This window comes from Sprattus sprattus (assembly GCF_963457725.1).
Source record: "Sprattus sprattus genome assembly, chromosome: 8".
In the NCBI taxonomy this organism is placed as follows: domain Eukaryota; kingdom Metazoa; phylum Chordata; class Actinopteri; order Clupeiformes; family Clupeidae; genus Sprattus; species Sprattus sprattus.
This window is the reverse complement of record NC_137927.1, coordinates 25,278,831-25,294,880: the sequence shown is the minus strand read 5'-3', so window position 1 is coordinate 25,294,880 and position 16,050 is coordinate 25,278,831. Positions and strand designations below refer to the sequence as shown.

Here is a 16,050-nt window from a genome sequence, read left to right as displayed (position 1 = left end):
GGAAGTGGCCAGAAATGCCCTAGAGGCTTTAAATCTGGAATAAGACCAGGAATTGCCAGCTAATATGGCAATAGGATACCACCGCAAATGCTACATGCTGTTCACCAATGAAGCACACATTGAAAGAGCACGAAAGGGAAAGAAAAGGCAGCCAAGGACAGTGAAGGTTTGTACTCAGAGTATGATTTCCTTTTCGCCTGTATTATATGAGGTCTGTGTACCCAACAGGGTTTGAGCAAGTAACTCAAGACATTGACATGACAGAGAAATGGTGTAGATGAAACTCCTTAATTACTGAGACATTAAGGTCCATGGCCTCCACACTGACACCTGCTTGAACCTCTTCTTAGCAATCTTCAGTGATTGTGTGAAATATTTAAGGCCAAACGCCCTTGACAGGCTGGTGCCACATAACCTTAATAGAAGTGACCCCTGAATAAAGCAAGGCACGGACAGTGATGACTGTTATTGGATTTTATTCAGATAATTTCCAAGATACAATAAATGAACATTATTAAAAAGAAACAGTATCTCGAAACCAATGTCTTACAAAGGGAACATGCAGTATTCCTTCCTTGTGTGACGTTGATTCGCAAGTAAATAAAAGAACAGTCCACTGGCTATATGACAATAAGTCAAATTAAGCCAGGTTAACAAGATGTGGCTTTTCATGGCCACAGGTCCACTGGCTCTGCTTGATCACCTCAGGGTGGAGGTTTCTGGATTTCCCCACTCAGCTGCAATGTTTTTGTTCCTGAACGTAAAGGACTTCGTTAAAATATACTATAATATAGCAGGGGATTACAACAGGGGTGAGGAACAATTCATTTTAAATGTCATTTCAATTTTTTTATAAAGCCCCAAGGGCCGTACTATGGATACAAAAGGATTTTCCCCCAGCACTTTAGGCCTGTATTTAACGTGGTCACCTTTACAACAGACCCCACCTTCACTAGATCCCCTGAAAATAACTTCGTTGTATTGCAACTGCAATTTCAAACATTGCTTTACAAACCATGTCATATTACATGTGAGACTGCATCACAGTAAATGCATTATGTTGGCATGAGTTTGTTGTCTACATGTTGTCTGTGTTGCCATGTGGTTTACTCCCAGCTGGTTGCCTCATATGCATGAAAAAAAAATAAACAATTAAAATATGAAATAGCCTACCGAGAGGAAGTGGCATATATTGCACCAGTCAGATGGACGAGGGATCTGATGGATGTCATGTGGGGTCTTGTAGCCTAAGATGCTACCTGTAGAGATATTATTAGACATAAATTAGTTCACAGAAGTGCTACGCAGTTGTCAATGTTTAAATTGTCTGACTGTTGTAATTAAGCTCGTCGTTTGGACTAACGGGAGGAGAGACTTTGTCGGAGAAAATTGTTCAGTAGACACCTATGGCCATGTTCATATGAGGAGAGGGGATCTCGCTTCACGTCTATTGTAATCAATGTTTCACACCCTATACTGACGAAATTAACAACATGTAGCCTTAAACAGGTTTCATTTATGACAAGAAAAATAGTCATGTGTTGAAATATCCACTCGAAGTTAAACAATTCTTACCTCAAAGCTGTATCTCAGCTATTTTCCAGCGTCAGATGAAGTCGATGTGCATTTCCTGGTGTGACGATGCGTCACCGAGAAACGCAATTGGTTGAAATACCCAATCCGCGGTTTTGATTGGACGTCACGCCGGAAAACTTTGATGATATTTTTGAGAACTTAATCGTAAAATACTATTAAATGTGCAACTTCCCGCGTTGGAAACAAACGGCTATATGTTTCTTATTATCTGGTTCAGCTTCCTTCAAAAAATTAGCTTCACAGCTGCAGGGTAACTATCAACTCGAGAACTAAGCAAGATAGACGGTCTCAGCCCACTGACTAAATGCCTTCCACCCCATTATGACAACATTATCTAAAATCTTTATAATGAGAATTAAGGGGAAAATACAGTTCTGAGAGAAATGTGTTAGCTTACTGAGGATATGTATCCTACTTTTCTAGAGAAGATTAGTGAAATTAGTATTGAAGGCTAATTGCGAGGCACAATAGCACTGGTACATCTCTAAAAAGTCTAAAAGCATGAAAGTATAGCTGTATTGCTGTTGTGTCTTATGTAGAAGTGAATGAAAAATCTATTTTTCTGAGAGAGCAAAACTCCACCAAATCAGATGCAAAAACGTACACACTGTCTGTACAGTAATGTTTCCTGATGTACTTTTAATGGATGTGTCAGCCAAGGGAGAAGCAAGGTACACATTCTATGTTTACTCAATGAGGACTATGCATTATTTTTGATACTGTCTCGGGCCACCTGGAAATGGGTAGCTTATAAATGAGATAGCATTTCGCATATAGATGATCTTTTTATTGTATCATCCTCCAATCTAGTGCTGACTGATGGAATGCTACCAACATATTTCTTTCATTTGATTAATTGTGAATTGAAAGACTGGAATCTGATTAGATTTGAATGCTGATGCATCACAGCATGAGGGATGACGAGTTCAAAAGACGATTGATCGTGTACTGTTGCACATTTACATTCAGTGGCGAGAGCTGCCTTACATAGCTCTAGAAGGAGTACACAACAGCTGAAATGATCATCATGCTGTCCTGGAGACCACAGAGAAAATAAAGTAAACTACCTTTGTTCACACTGAACCCTTTTTAAAATAACAAAAATGGCCAGCTCAAAAGACCTTTGAAATGTTTCTAAAGTCAGCAGAAGGCGTGCTTTAGATTTCCACTGCTCGGGTTTCACTCTGTATGCCACAATGCTAACATGCATCGGAGGTTTCCGTTCTGTTCCGGTGTGCATGTGTCCATTCAGGTGTACTCGGCTGGGTTAGTCCTGGAAAGGTGCACTTGGACTGCGGTGTGGAAAATGAAAGTTATATATAGCACAGCGACTCATCCAAAGCAGGTGACTCACTGATTATGGTTGGAAGCAAAACGACAGTAATTGGTTTCAAGGAGAGTCTTTCAGTGGTGTGGAATCTAAAAAAGAAAAACAGAATACATCTTGGGGGAGCCGAACCCCTTGTTGCTTTCACATAGTGGAAAAAGCACTTACACATACAAACACACACAAACACACTCTCAATCACACACACACACACACACACACCCACCCACCCACCCACCCACCCACACACACACACACACACACACACACACACACACACACACACCCACCCACCCACCCACCCACCCACACACACACACACACACAGACCCACTGGCTTTTTGCACCACAGGGGAAGGTTGTCGTTTACTTTGGCAAAAGGCCATAGCATGAATAATGACGCTGTTCCATCCTTTTAGATATTAAGTTTGTAAGGAGAGTGCAACTGAATTTGAATATGCAAAGTCTTTGGTGGAATGTTGGAATGATTTTCTGAGAATATCAGCAAAACATCTCTTCATTTAGTGCCTGACTCCCCATGAAGAACATCCATGTGCAGAGACCTCACAGTCATATTCAAATTCAGTGAGCTTCTGCTTGTTTTTGTGACCTTTTTAGCAGATAGCCCCCAGAAGTGGCCACGCCCACCGGCACGAACCTGAGGGTAATTAGTGCCCCTCTGAGGGAGCCTGCCTGTGAGGGTATTACAGGACCGGCTGGCTGTCAGCGCGTCCTGTATGGCAGGGTAGTGTCTGACAGGCTAAAATCAGCCTGTGTGCTGCGCTTTAATAGCTAGGCTGAGATGGGCTGTCACCTGTGTCGCTGCCTGGCGCTAATTTGCAGGTGAGCGTGGGACTGAGCGGGCTGCAGCCCGCCGATGTGATGATTTGGTGCGATGTGAAGGTTGGCGGAGCAACCGCAGGAGAGGCTGGGAGAAAAGCCACTGAGCACAACGCCAGCGCTGAGACTGGCTGGCCTGTAAAGTCCCTGGGCAAAGGCACAGAGCCATCGCTTACACCCCACCGTTTAACGCACTGACCAAGTCACGCATTGAATGGAAACACAATGGGTAAAGAGGCCATTACTGCCCATCAAGTGGCCATCAACAATGGACTGAAAGACACATTAATATGCTTTTTTTCTGGTCTGCTATTTTTAAAAGTTCTTTTTAAATAACAATCATTTAATGCCAAATGGCTGGTAGCTAAATTGGATCTATTTTGCATTCATTTTGTTGGTCATAATGAAAAAATGCATGAGCGCCAAAAAGACTGAAAAATATCTGTGTTTTCAATAAATAGGCTACCTTCTTGGCTTGACAGTTAATTTCCTGCAAAACTGGTTAATGTTTTGTAATGTAATTCCCATCACTCAAAATGACTATTTCCACTGGGTCAGTGTGGTAACGCTTAACTTAATGTTATCTGCTTCCATGATTTAGCATCCAGTCTGACTATAATCAACTATTCAGTGCCATGCATTTAACTGTAACGGAAGTCAATATTCAGAATTAATTTAAGACATACTAGGGTTTAAATTGGGTTTTGTAATGGGGGGGCTCTGTGGTTTCAGGCGGTTGCCATGGGTGCACATGTGTGTCCATCCTCAACAGTGACAGGAGAAATATTAAATAAAATCATACAGAGGCCTACATTTGAATCAAAAACAATTTATGATTGATATCATTTGACATGAAGATTTTACTGTACATAAACTATAACAACGTCTGATCTGTGCTGACAACCTTCTACTGTACTCTATTCTACAGTTTGCAAAATGACCAGCTGATAACAGTACAATCTTTCTGTAAGAGTTCTCTCATATATCAGTATCAAATACAGGAATGGTGGTGTTAGATTTCCACCAAAGGAGGAGAGAATATTAATATGAATGAATTCATGTGCATGAATGCAGATAATACATATGATCTTTTTTAATAATTACATTAAAAAGAAATTCATTTACATTCTACTCTTTACATGAGTATTTAAATAAACACAGACATTAGTGATGTTACAGCTAAGAAATGATCACACTACACCTAACACACAGCCATGGCATCATCAGTTGGTCTGATATTCTGCTCAAACCACGCTAGCTAACTGGACAGTTTAACTTAACTTGAGCTTGCCCGTTTCCTTAATGTAACAGTTTTGTAGCTGTTCTAAACCACATCTAGTGAAATATAATTTAATAAATTTAGTAAAAAGAATATCAGATTAATTTACATTCACTTCTGCATTTTTATATAGGCTTCACTACCGCTGCAATTAGTCAAGAGTTATTAGACGTAATGGTACGAGTAAAAACATATTTTAGTCATTGTTTGATTTAAGACCGAGAACTGTGAAAATAATATAGAGCCTATACATACAGTTGAAGATGGATGCAGTGAAGTTGAGCATCCCCTGATGACATTGAGGAGTGAATGGGCTGAGTGTCGGACAACCCTGGCCTGATTTAACCCCTGGAGTCTACCTTTAAACATTTTTAATTACCAAAAATGAGGAAGGCACTTTGTCAGACGTATGTTAAATGTTCAAACAAACCACATCATCTGTGACTGTAACGCTGATACGTCTGTCTTTGGATAGGTGACCTTTGCCAGTGCAAGAGCAATCACAGCAAAACACAATGCTTAGTTCATACACAATATTGTGTGACATGCATGGTAAAGGCAACCAACTGCTTCAAATTGGCTGAGGACAAACATAGTTAAAAATTGAGTATCACAAATAGGCAATTAAATGTAAACTTGTGGTGCCATGAATGCGACGGCTAATATACAGTGTTCATGCTCCAGCGATGATGTGGTGTCTGATGAAACGACGGGAAGACAAGAGAGGCTGGAATGCGATTAGTCTATTTCTGAATGAGTCTCACGGCTGCGTCCCTGAGGAGTGCAATTAAAGCCCACAAGAATTCAGAGGGAAACATACAAAAGGAAGACAGAAGAGAGGGAGATGAAGAAGAAGAAGAAGAAGAAAAAAAAACTTCAGACTTGGCAGCTCCAATGGCATCATTCATGTGCTGACACCATGGAGAGGCCTGACTCAGAGAAAGTTTTTAGTCGTATCTGACCCTAACCTCCTCTTCCTTCCCCCTGTTTTCATCCCCCGTTCTCCCCCTGTTACCATGGCTGCCTCCTCCTTCCTTGGCACTCCATGCAGAGACAGCGGGGCTGCAGCCTGCCACGGGCAAGTGGCAAAGGCCCCCCTTCTCCATACGGTCCCAGCTCCTCCGATGTTACAGTGGATCTCTCCGCCTTGTGGAGACCATCTGCTTCCTGTTTCGCCCACCCCACACTGTGCCCCCCCCTCCCATGTAGTTATCACATTTTTCAGGCAATTTTCAACACAAATCGGCAGCAGCAATCTGTCTCCCTTCCACATGGCCAAGAAAACATCTGACACTGACAAATGTTTGGATGGAAAGACCCATTGTCACCTCGGATCCATTTCTCTCCGGTTTAAAAATATACGCATGCAATTTTTTTTCTTTTTTTTTTCGCAGGGCTGGGTTGTATTTCAGAAAGTTGTGGGCTTGCACACGTCTCAAGATGTTCCAGTGTGCAGCAGAGCCTGAAGCCAGCATAAGCTGCAACAGCGACCATCTACAAAAAAAAACCTGACGCAAAACAAAAGGGAAAAATCAGTCTGCAATTTCCTTGAGGAACTAATTTCTGTGGTGCTAAACAATAGTGTAAGCTTCCTGCCATCACTTTAGCGCCAAACAAACCCCTGTCTGCACACTCAGTCAAAGCATATGTTAAAAGACTAACACTCCAGCCATCACTCAACCCCCCAAACCGCTGCTCCTGCCAACTCCAGGAGCCCTGGCCAGGAGCACACAGACTCTTCTGAGGTTGGATTCATCCCACGCAGCCTGCCAACACACCTGCATTGTAGACAAACTCCCCCTTTTCGACTGTCAATGTGCAAAAGCACTTAGGCATCACACCGACTGACTGAGTACGCCACCCGCAAGACGGAGGCGGTGGAACGAGGGAGTCGTGCGGAACCATCGCTCTTCCCCTTGGATTATCGTCTTTCCCTGGGCCCCCACAACCCCTATCTCTCCTCCCACCCCCCACCCCCGTGCACTCTGCTGGGAGGCCTCTGCAGGTTAATTAGCAAAGCGAGCGCGGGCCAGGAGGGGGCTGTAGCGCTATCCTTCTGTGGCATCTGTTATTGCCATCCTTCGGCTCGGGAGAGATTGGCAACTCGCTCCCGCTGCACTGGCAGAACACATGTAACCGCAGGTCTCTGAAGCCGGATCCATATGGCGGCCGCTCTCCAGGTGTCACTCGTGGCGGGGGCGGAGAGGTGTCTCGGGGGGGGGGGGGGGGGTTTGGGTGGGTGGGGGCAGCCACACGGTAAACTCACCACTGCAGAAGCACTCCACACACACGCGCGCCTCCCGCTCCGGAAATATCAGCCCAAAGCAGACGGCAAGGAATAAATGATATAGTGTGAGGTCTGCACACGTTAGAAGGATATTCTCTAGAGGTTTAACAGTTTTGGTCAATCAGAGGCAAATCGTTAAAACCCCACTGAGCACTGGGAACTGCTACATCCATATAATGAACAAATCCAAGAAAGCAGTGAATTGTCTGTCTGCGGAGGAACGGCTTGAGCCTGAACAGTGCCGAGCGGCTGCAAAGATATCTCACATTCTCTCTTTTTCTCTCCGTTTAAAAAAAAAAAAAGGTGGGGGATGAAGTGAGAACCAAATGGCCATAAAAGCCTTTGATAAAGTAGCTTCATTACCCAATCTGAAGGGCAATCTGGCCTGTCTGCCGATGCCCGGAGAGTGAGATAACAGTGGAGAACCTTTCAGGGAATTTTTGCGGCGGGTGCCTGTTGAAACAGTTCTGTTCCAGGCCCAGGCATCATGCACGCAGGCCCTGGCCGGAAGACAATTGGCGCTGGGAACTCAACATTTCACAGTGCCAGTGGATGACAATGCAACGGCGCCTTCATCATCCTCTCTTTTTCATCCGTTTTCTATGTGTCAATTACCCCCCTCCCCCACCACCATCACCGCCACCAGCACACATCCTCTTTGTGGTCCTGAAGAATAGCTCAGAGGCATTGCTGAAGACAGAATACACTCCATTTTTATCTCACAAAAGCTGCCATGCAGTTAAGAATAAAATCTCACACCCTGTGCAATTAATTAAAAAACAGAGCAGGGAATGCAAAGACTAATCGTCAAATATAATGTTGAAAGAAATATCACCCCGTCAAATCATAACATATTTAATTTCATTATTTCAAATGTTGAGTGAAATGTGAATAGAGTTGTTTGCTGCAGTGCCGTTTTGAAGGCTAACATTTGCATTTAGATATTTTCAGACTGTCAAGCTTCAAAGTAAGCAGTCTTACTGTACAACAGTACTGTATTTAAATTGTCCTAATTAACAAAGACTAAAGCACCAGTTGACACTGCACTGAAGCATTGGACCAAAGCTTTTTGACAGCCAACAGACATGGGAGCACTAGAGGGTGTATTGACAGATTGCAGTTCTGAGGTTGGCAAGATCCCACGATTCAGTGCAGTGGAACACAGACGGAATCAGTGACTCATAAAAATACAGTGCTCCCCTCAACATGGGCAAGTCCATCACAGCCCAGCTGATAGCCATGACACATTAGTCTGATTTACTAAGCCACAGAAGAAGAAAAAAAACAACAATATGCCCATCAGGTTGATACTGGGATATGGCTTTTGTTCCGATTTATCAATATCCAGTTATAACCAATGAGGAAGTAACCAAAACTGCAGATGAAGAATATAATTGCCGTGCCCTGCATTCTTATACTGGTTATTGAGCCTGACATTACAATTACATTACTGATTCTAGCCACTAAAGTGCACTTGCCCAATCATTCGTCAGCAGCTGCAGCCTTCTGCTATGTGGCAGCCGCGGAAGAAATTAACTTTCCTCTCACTCTCGTCATAAATAATGTTTAATTTCTGCAGTTTGCACTCGGAGCGAGGGGAGGAAGTGAAATAACAGCGCTCCGTGACATCTGGCTTCAAGGTGCTCATGTATGATACTGCTCGGAATTAATGGATGCTGAATACAAATGCTATTGTTGCACTGAGAACCCACTGGCACAAACAAAGAGTTTATTCTCAGTGAATTTTAAACAAACAAAAACAAAAAAGTTATCCTGACGGCCATCATCAGTTTTTGATATTACAGATGCTGATGTTTGTTCAGTGACACTTCCCTAAAGGTTCATTGGCTGTGATATTTTATGATATTACGTCTTTGCTACGCTGTGGAATGAGTGTATTTCAATGTCTAAGAACGCTACACAATATGTCTTCACGTCCTAACTGACTTGATCTCTCATGACATGAGACGCCAGAGGCTCTGGAGTTGCAGATCGGCATCTTTAAAGCAGGCACTGGGGTGGATTTCAAGTAGACAAAATATGTTTCCTCCTTGTCTGGTATCCAGAATGGCAGGGCTAGGAGGAAAGACAAACTGTCATGAATGCTCTCAGCTTCCATGGTAAATTCAGTTTGCTGTGAACACGGGCGCTTACAGCGAAAGACTCAGACGCCAGAAAGGGTTAGGCTATGGTGGGGGTAAGGCCTTAACAATGCCTACAAACAGTGAGAAAAAGACTTGGGGCTTCACAAAGGAAACATCCAGAGGCATGAAAACAGTGAAAGATGACACCAGTAAGAATCCTGCCCTGCAAACTAGCACAAAAGCGCTATCCTACAACAATAGCCATATATTAAGAGGAAGCCGACCAATTTGTTTTGGAATGGAGCTCCAGCTCTTCCATTAGCTATTTTTATAGGCTATTTTTATTCGCTTAATGACTCTGTATTGAGTGGGATTGCCCTCTTGGTGCGCCATGTCATAACATTCCATTTACATTTCTGAGAGATGGTGGTGTTATTCCGAGTATGTTCCCCCATGGATGGGCTGGTGTCAAGCAGGTGGTTTATGACAAACCCACGGCGGCTCCCCACCCTCCTATCCTCCCTCCCTCCGCATGCAGGCATGGATATTTGGAGAGGACCTACTTTCTCCTCCCTCGCATACGGCACTGTGTCCCCAGTTTGTGGACTTTTATTATCATATTCTTATTTTTTACAGTCACCCAGGTCCATCTGCTAAGCCGGCTGCATGCATACCAAGTGGGCAAGAGGCTAGTGAACCGATCGCACCATCCAGACTTGTTTTCCCCGATGACCCAGCCAGAACCGGATCCCTATTAAGCCAAGGACACTTTAATTAATGGTCACGTTTCACTCAAGGGCATAACGAGCCCGGTCCCTCTCTAGCAAACACGGGGGCCCCGGTCCAAGTAGCTCTCTGGCCACCACTCTTGCCTGCCTGAGCTCAACCCTGGCAAGCAGCAATCACAAGGTGCACTGGGTAACTCTTTAAGGACGCTATCAACCGGCAGAGCCCGGGATGTGATTTGGAGGACTGACAACCTGCCTGACTCTACAAAACCTTGAACAGACCGCCAGATGGACAAAGACAGAAAAATGGTCAGGCATCACAGAGACCTATCCCTGTAAACCACAGGGTGTTGCTTGGCACCTCGCACCTGACCTACATGCAACATTTGCTTTGCAATATGTAACATCCACAAACAGAGATGTACTCTAATTGGTGCTCAGTGCTCCCGAGTCTCAGTGCTAATGATTGTTACATGAGGTGCTTTGCCATTAATGCTTATGACCTCCCCGTGACCTCCGCATCCACCAGACTGGTGATCTTTTAATGTTCTCCTTTAGAAAAGGGAAACAGAAGTGAAAATAGGCCAAGGCTCATATTTCTCACGGAATGCAGCATTGGCTCGGACCTACAGAAAGAAACATAGGCTGTCCAGCTCAGCAGCAGCTATGTAGAAATCAGCCTCATTTCTCAAAGCCATTGTCCTCCTCACATTTTTCAGACAGCTTCGCTGCCAGGGTAACATCCTTGTCATAAGTCATATGAATATGAGCTCTCTAAAGCTGCGGGTTGGATGTACACCCGCGAAACACACCAAGCAGCTCAGGCGAGAAGAAAAACCGGAAACCATGCTTAACTCGGTGAGTGCGAGTGGAGACAAGACTCCCTCCCCATTCGTCTCCGCTGGAAAATAACTAATTGATCTGTCTGAGGTCTGATTAAAGCTCATCACAATTTGATTGACTGGCTGTCCCAGGCAGGCACACTGGTTGAATGCACAAGTGCGCAGGGAATTTGTCTTAGTCATCCCCCGAGAGCCCTGGTGCCTATCAGCGCGCCGCATCGAGCCACCGCTCTGGCAGATGCAAACAGAATTGATGGGGCCAAAGTTTGACAAAGACTGAATGGAGAGATGCAAGGTGTGGGGCTCAGTGAGTGAGGAGCCCAGTCTGGGGACTGACACTGAGTGTGTGGCTGGAATGTCACTGCAAGTGTTCGAAAGGCGTCTGCGTGTCCATATGTTTTTTTTTTGTGTGAGCGTATGTCCAACAGTATGACTATGTCACTATGGGTTGCCTCAAGCGCCTGGTTTTGATTTAGTCTTATTTTTCAGTGGATTTCGTACAGCAAGAATATAAAGTGCTTTAGTGTTAATTCAGCACTTCTGTGTTTAGTCGTATCTGATCTGAAGCAAATCTCAGTCAAAACAAAACTGACCAAAATAATTCTGTTTTGATAGAATGGACTTTGGACTGCAACGTTGCTTGTTTTACTTGATACTTTGATAATTTAAGTATGCTTTGTTTTGTTTTTTTACTCCAAACTCTGGGTGGCATAGGAGCAACAAGCAAAGATTTGGAGCTGTAACCAGAGTCAAACTCTGCCAAAGCATTTTCTTGTCCAAAACCGACCTGAGTTAATAACATGCCTCTGCCCTTTTCAGGGTCAGCCATCTCGAGTGGCCACATTTGTCTCATTTTGGCAGGCAAACCATGTTTTCAGAGAAAAAACGAGCCATAGCAAACGCAACCAGTGAAATACAGAAAAGACTGTTTTTGTGAAGTGTGAAGACAACTAGATTCACAGCTGGTACATAAATTAAACCGACATTGTCCCTGTAATGCTTTCTTTGCATTATCCTCTTTGTCATCCTTCCCCGACAGCATGGTGTCTTCAAATAGTCATCCGTTTGGTCAACAAAACCAACTTTGATACCAGGATGAAGTGCAAGCCAGGCGAATGAAGCATTCTGATTCAGCAGAACTCCCCTCCTCTGCAGCCAGGAACAGTCTCTGCTGGGGGGGGGTTAAGAGTAACCAAGGGGCCGATCAGGGTTGGCTGAACCCGGAACGTGTCCGTAGAGCGTGGTCAGAGGGATCCAAGCAGCAGAGCAAGGTAATCCATCTCCTGGTGGAGTCCCAGTGACCCTGGGTGCATGGACAGCCGTCAGCATGTTTATTGCTAAACCAGAGGTCTGCAACCAGCCCCAGAGCAGCCAGGAACACCACAAAACAATTATTAGAACCGTGACCTGCGGTGGAGCTATGTGTGCACGTAATACCAGAGCAGCAACACCCTCAGAATGTTCACAGAATGCTGAATGACCTCTGCAACTCTTTCCAATAAGAAATGAAGGTAAAGATAGAGTCCTTGATTTGGTATCCCGGAAGGTTGTTGATATTTGTATTCAACAGCCAATCCAATCACACCCCTCCCTTCCTGCCCCTGAAGCACCATATTAATTGGCTGGGATTGTTTGTGGCTCGGTTGTCGGTTCCCATTTACAGAACCAGGACTGTTGACGACCACCGTAGTGTTTTTGAACGAACAGCTAGAGAACTGTGCGGAGCAAAGAAATAGAATCACGGACAGTACCTTTAAACAGCATATAATAAAGATGTGAATGTTCATTGTTATGTTCCATCAGTACAGCCTTATCGTAGGTACGTAAGAAGTAATGTTGCTTGTCCTGCTCAGCATTCAAGAGACCATTACAGGCAGGCAAGATGTGGCACCTGTACAGGACTATGAAACGTTCTTGTGCGTATGAATCATGCACTCACAGCTTCTCTGGCGCCTCGCCACTGGAGATTTGAGACCGTGCAGAAGTTTCTAAACAGTTTCATGACTTGCGGACATAGTCAGTCCACTGTGTTGCGTTCGGTGGGCCGTAAGGTCAACCATGCGCGGATGCGGTGCATCTCCACTGCAGTCCTCTGGGGACAGAGGAAGCTCATAAAAACTCACGGATGAGCGGTGCCGGTCACTCCCTCACGGCTGCTTTGAGCCATTACATGACGTCACTGTCACGTTTGGGATCGCTACATCACGCTCCACATGGTAAACAAGCACAATGTTGCAGCCCATGACAAACATGAGCACAGATGCTCTAGATACGCTGACAGAAGTCTAGTGAACTACCCAAATATCAGCAGACTGGTGTTGTGTAGTACTTAACGTGGAATATAGTACAGTCAATGAAATATATATTATGATGTATGGTTGGATTTATTGCGTATGTCAGAAAATTGCTGGACATCGATCCATGCATATTTAGTTTTTGCCTTATTGTGAATTTGCGACAGAGCTATCATTTCAAATAAACCTATTCACCAACAACCGGCTCCAGATGACAAGGAGAAAATGGAGCTTAAATGATTTTCAATGAGGAATGCCAGAAATAGTAGCAATTGCCATGCAGTGAATGGCACTGTTAACGTTACATTTTACAAAACCGCACTCCGAGTTGGCTGCACTTTGTTTTGCACAGAGAAAGGCGAGGGGAAGAGACAGGAAGGCAGATGCAGATGGGCCTCCTGATAGCCCTCCCTGCCAGTGGAGGCGTCTCAGTGACACCTCGACCGCTTTACTGAGACAAACAATCTCGCCCAACATCAGCGGTGCTGATGGACTCATTCTTTACCGTCCTCCCAGGCTGACCACCCATCCTCTCCATGCGCTCACTTATTCTTCTCCCTCCCTCCCTCCCTCTCTCCCTCCGTCTGTCCATCCATCTCGTCCTCTCTCCTACACCAGTGTCGACACACAGCCCCACGCACATTGTTGTTGTTGTTGTTTTGTTCTCCCCTGTTCCCACGATGGCCACATTTCTGGAGATCTGCAGCGGTCGGACTGCAAATGAGATAACATGTACGTCGGCGGGTCTTATACACAACCCCCATCATTATCATTTGCGCACACGATCTCAGGGAAAACAAACAATGCTAATCAGAGCTGTCGTGTACGGAGCCTTCCGATTTGTCTTAATTGGGCGTAATCTGCCGCTGTGGGTGGACAGCTGGAAAAGCAAAATGAGTATTTTGCAAATGATTTTCCCTGAACGTGGAATCCGAGGTGGAGCAGAAGTTGAACGGAGTGTACTGTATGGAAATGCAGGCGGGGGGGGGGGGGGGGGGGGTCTGAAGGGCTGCTCTGCATAAGAAAGCGGACCCCTGAAGCGGAGGTCAGCGCGGACGCAGAGGTAGCGGCGGTCTGGAGGTGTTCCAGTGCCGCATGCCTGACCCATCCGGGGCAGCGCTCCTGCTGGAGGTAGAGGACGAGCAGGTCGATCCAATCAGCTGGAAAAAGGAGGCCTGCTCCGGCCACCACCTCCCCGCTGACCACCCCCCACCCCCCACCCCACATCCCGCTGAGTCTGTCCTTGTGTCGGAGACAACTAGAGGAGGCAGATCACATTTTTACCTGAGTCCACATATCATACAAAGGCAGGTCTCGCCAGCACGCTAGAAAAGAGCTGATGGATTTGGACAGAATACATACACTGCAGTGTAGTGGAGTGTGTAGTAGCTTGCCCAAAAAATTAAGACATCCATTTATCTTTTCGGGCAAGGCCTTAAAGCATCAACAGCAATTCAGGTCAAAAGAAAGGTCTGGTACATTTAAATTCAGGTTTCCTCCCCCTGTCAGATGAGAAAGGGCTTGCCTCCTTGGGCTAAACCCCCGTGAAGTTTGCGTTTCAGAGACAATAACACCAGCGCATCTCCACGAGAGCCCTGAGCTCCCGGTAACACGCGAGCTGCGGCCTACACGACACCCCACACACATACCAACCATCGCCACATGCGTCTCGGCGTCTGGCTTTGACAGCCTGTCAGCACGTCATTAACAGTCATCCGTCACTGATCTCCTAGAATTCGAATGACCAAAAAACAAGCCGGCAGAGCTCGCGGAGATAAAAAAATGAGGAAAAGGAAAAAAGAAAAATACTGTATTGAGTCTTCGACTCTATTAAATGTCAGCTTCTCTTTCCCTTTCTTTGTCTGGGGAAGAGATTATGCCCCAGGGCAGTCTGGGAGAAGCAGCATCGGCAGGAGGGAAGGACTGGAGTGTGGGGGAGGGGGTAAGTTCTGGATCTCATTGCTCAAACCACAGGTGTTACTTTAATACCCTCTTTTGTGGGAAAAGATGAAGCACGGTGTGAAGAATCCACACCTCCCCTCCTCCCTCTCTCTCCTCTCCTCTTCCCCGATTATTGGTCAAAAAAACATTCAATTCTCTTTCTCTCCATTTCAGATGGAGCCAATTTCATTTGAAACTTGCAACATATGGTCCCTTCCCAACACTGCTGTCGCCTCAGTCACACGAAGGGGGCAGCTTCGCAATATATTCAGCGTTGGGAAAAAAAAAAAAAGCTATTACAGAATTCATCAAAAATTAAAGAGGGCGTCATGAAGTCTGCAGGGGAGAGCGGAAACAGATTGGCAGAAATATGCTGTGTACACAAAAAACATGCTAAACTCCCCTCTCCTAGGTACACAGACAATGCAGCTACAACTAGTCTGCTTTGTTAGTTGATAACAGCCTGTCAGGGCGACACCCAAAGATTTACAGGAAGGTACAAGAAAGCGCCTCCGCCATTGCCTCCTGCCCAGATGAAAAATACAAGTAATAAAGGGGATGCATTCGAACAAAATTGTCCTTTTTTCATTTAACTGAGAGACAGAGATAGATATTGATCCCTGTTTCTCATAAAACATCGCTGAAGAGGACTGATTTCTCCAGCTTTCTTGCCAATATATAAGATACATTTAGAGTGCACCGAATCTAATTAAAGTGACTTTATAAATTAGTTTTGGAAATGGCACACTTGCATGTGTGTGTGTGACCTATGACTAATCAACCTTGATAGATGATGCATTAGAATATTCTAATATACTTTTTTCCATTCTCA

The 16,050-nt window shown here is 45.0% G+C and overlaps 1 long non-coding RNA gene across 1 annotated transcript; it reads right to left on the bottom strand.

Moving 5' to 3' along the window:
- Nucleotides 1–459: 459 nt before the first annotated feature.
- On the bottom strand, nucleotides 460–1,852 carry LOC308369599. The gene is made up of 3 exons (XR_013968760.1): nucleotides 1,576–1,852; nucleotides 1,174–1,259; nucleotides 460–754 (listed from the first exon to the last, which is right to left on the bottom strand). It is a non-coding gene; the product is annotated as an uncharacterized lncRNA (long non-coding RNA).
- Between the last annotated feature and the right edge of the window lie 14,198 nt (nucleotides 1,853–16,050).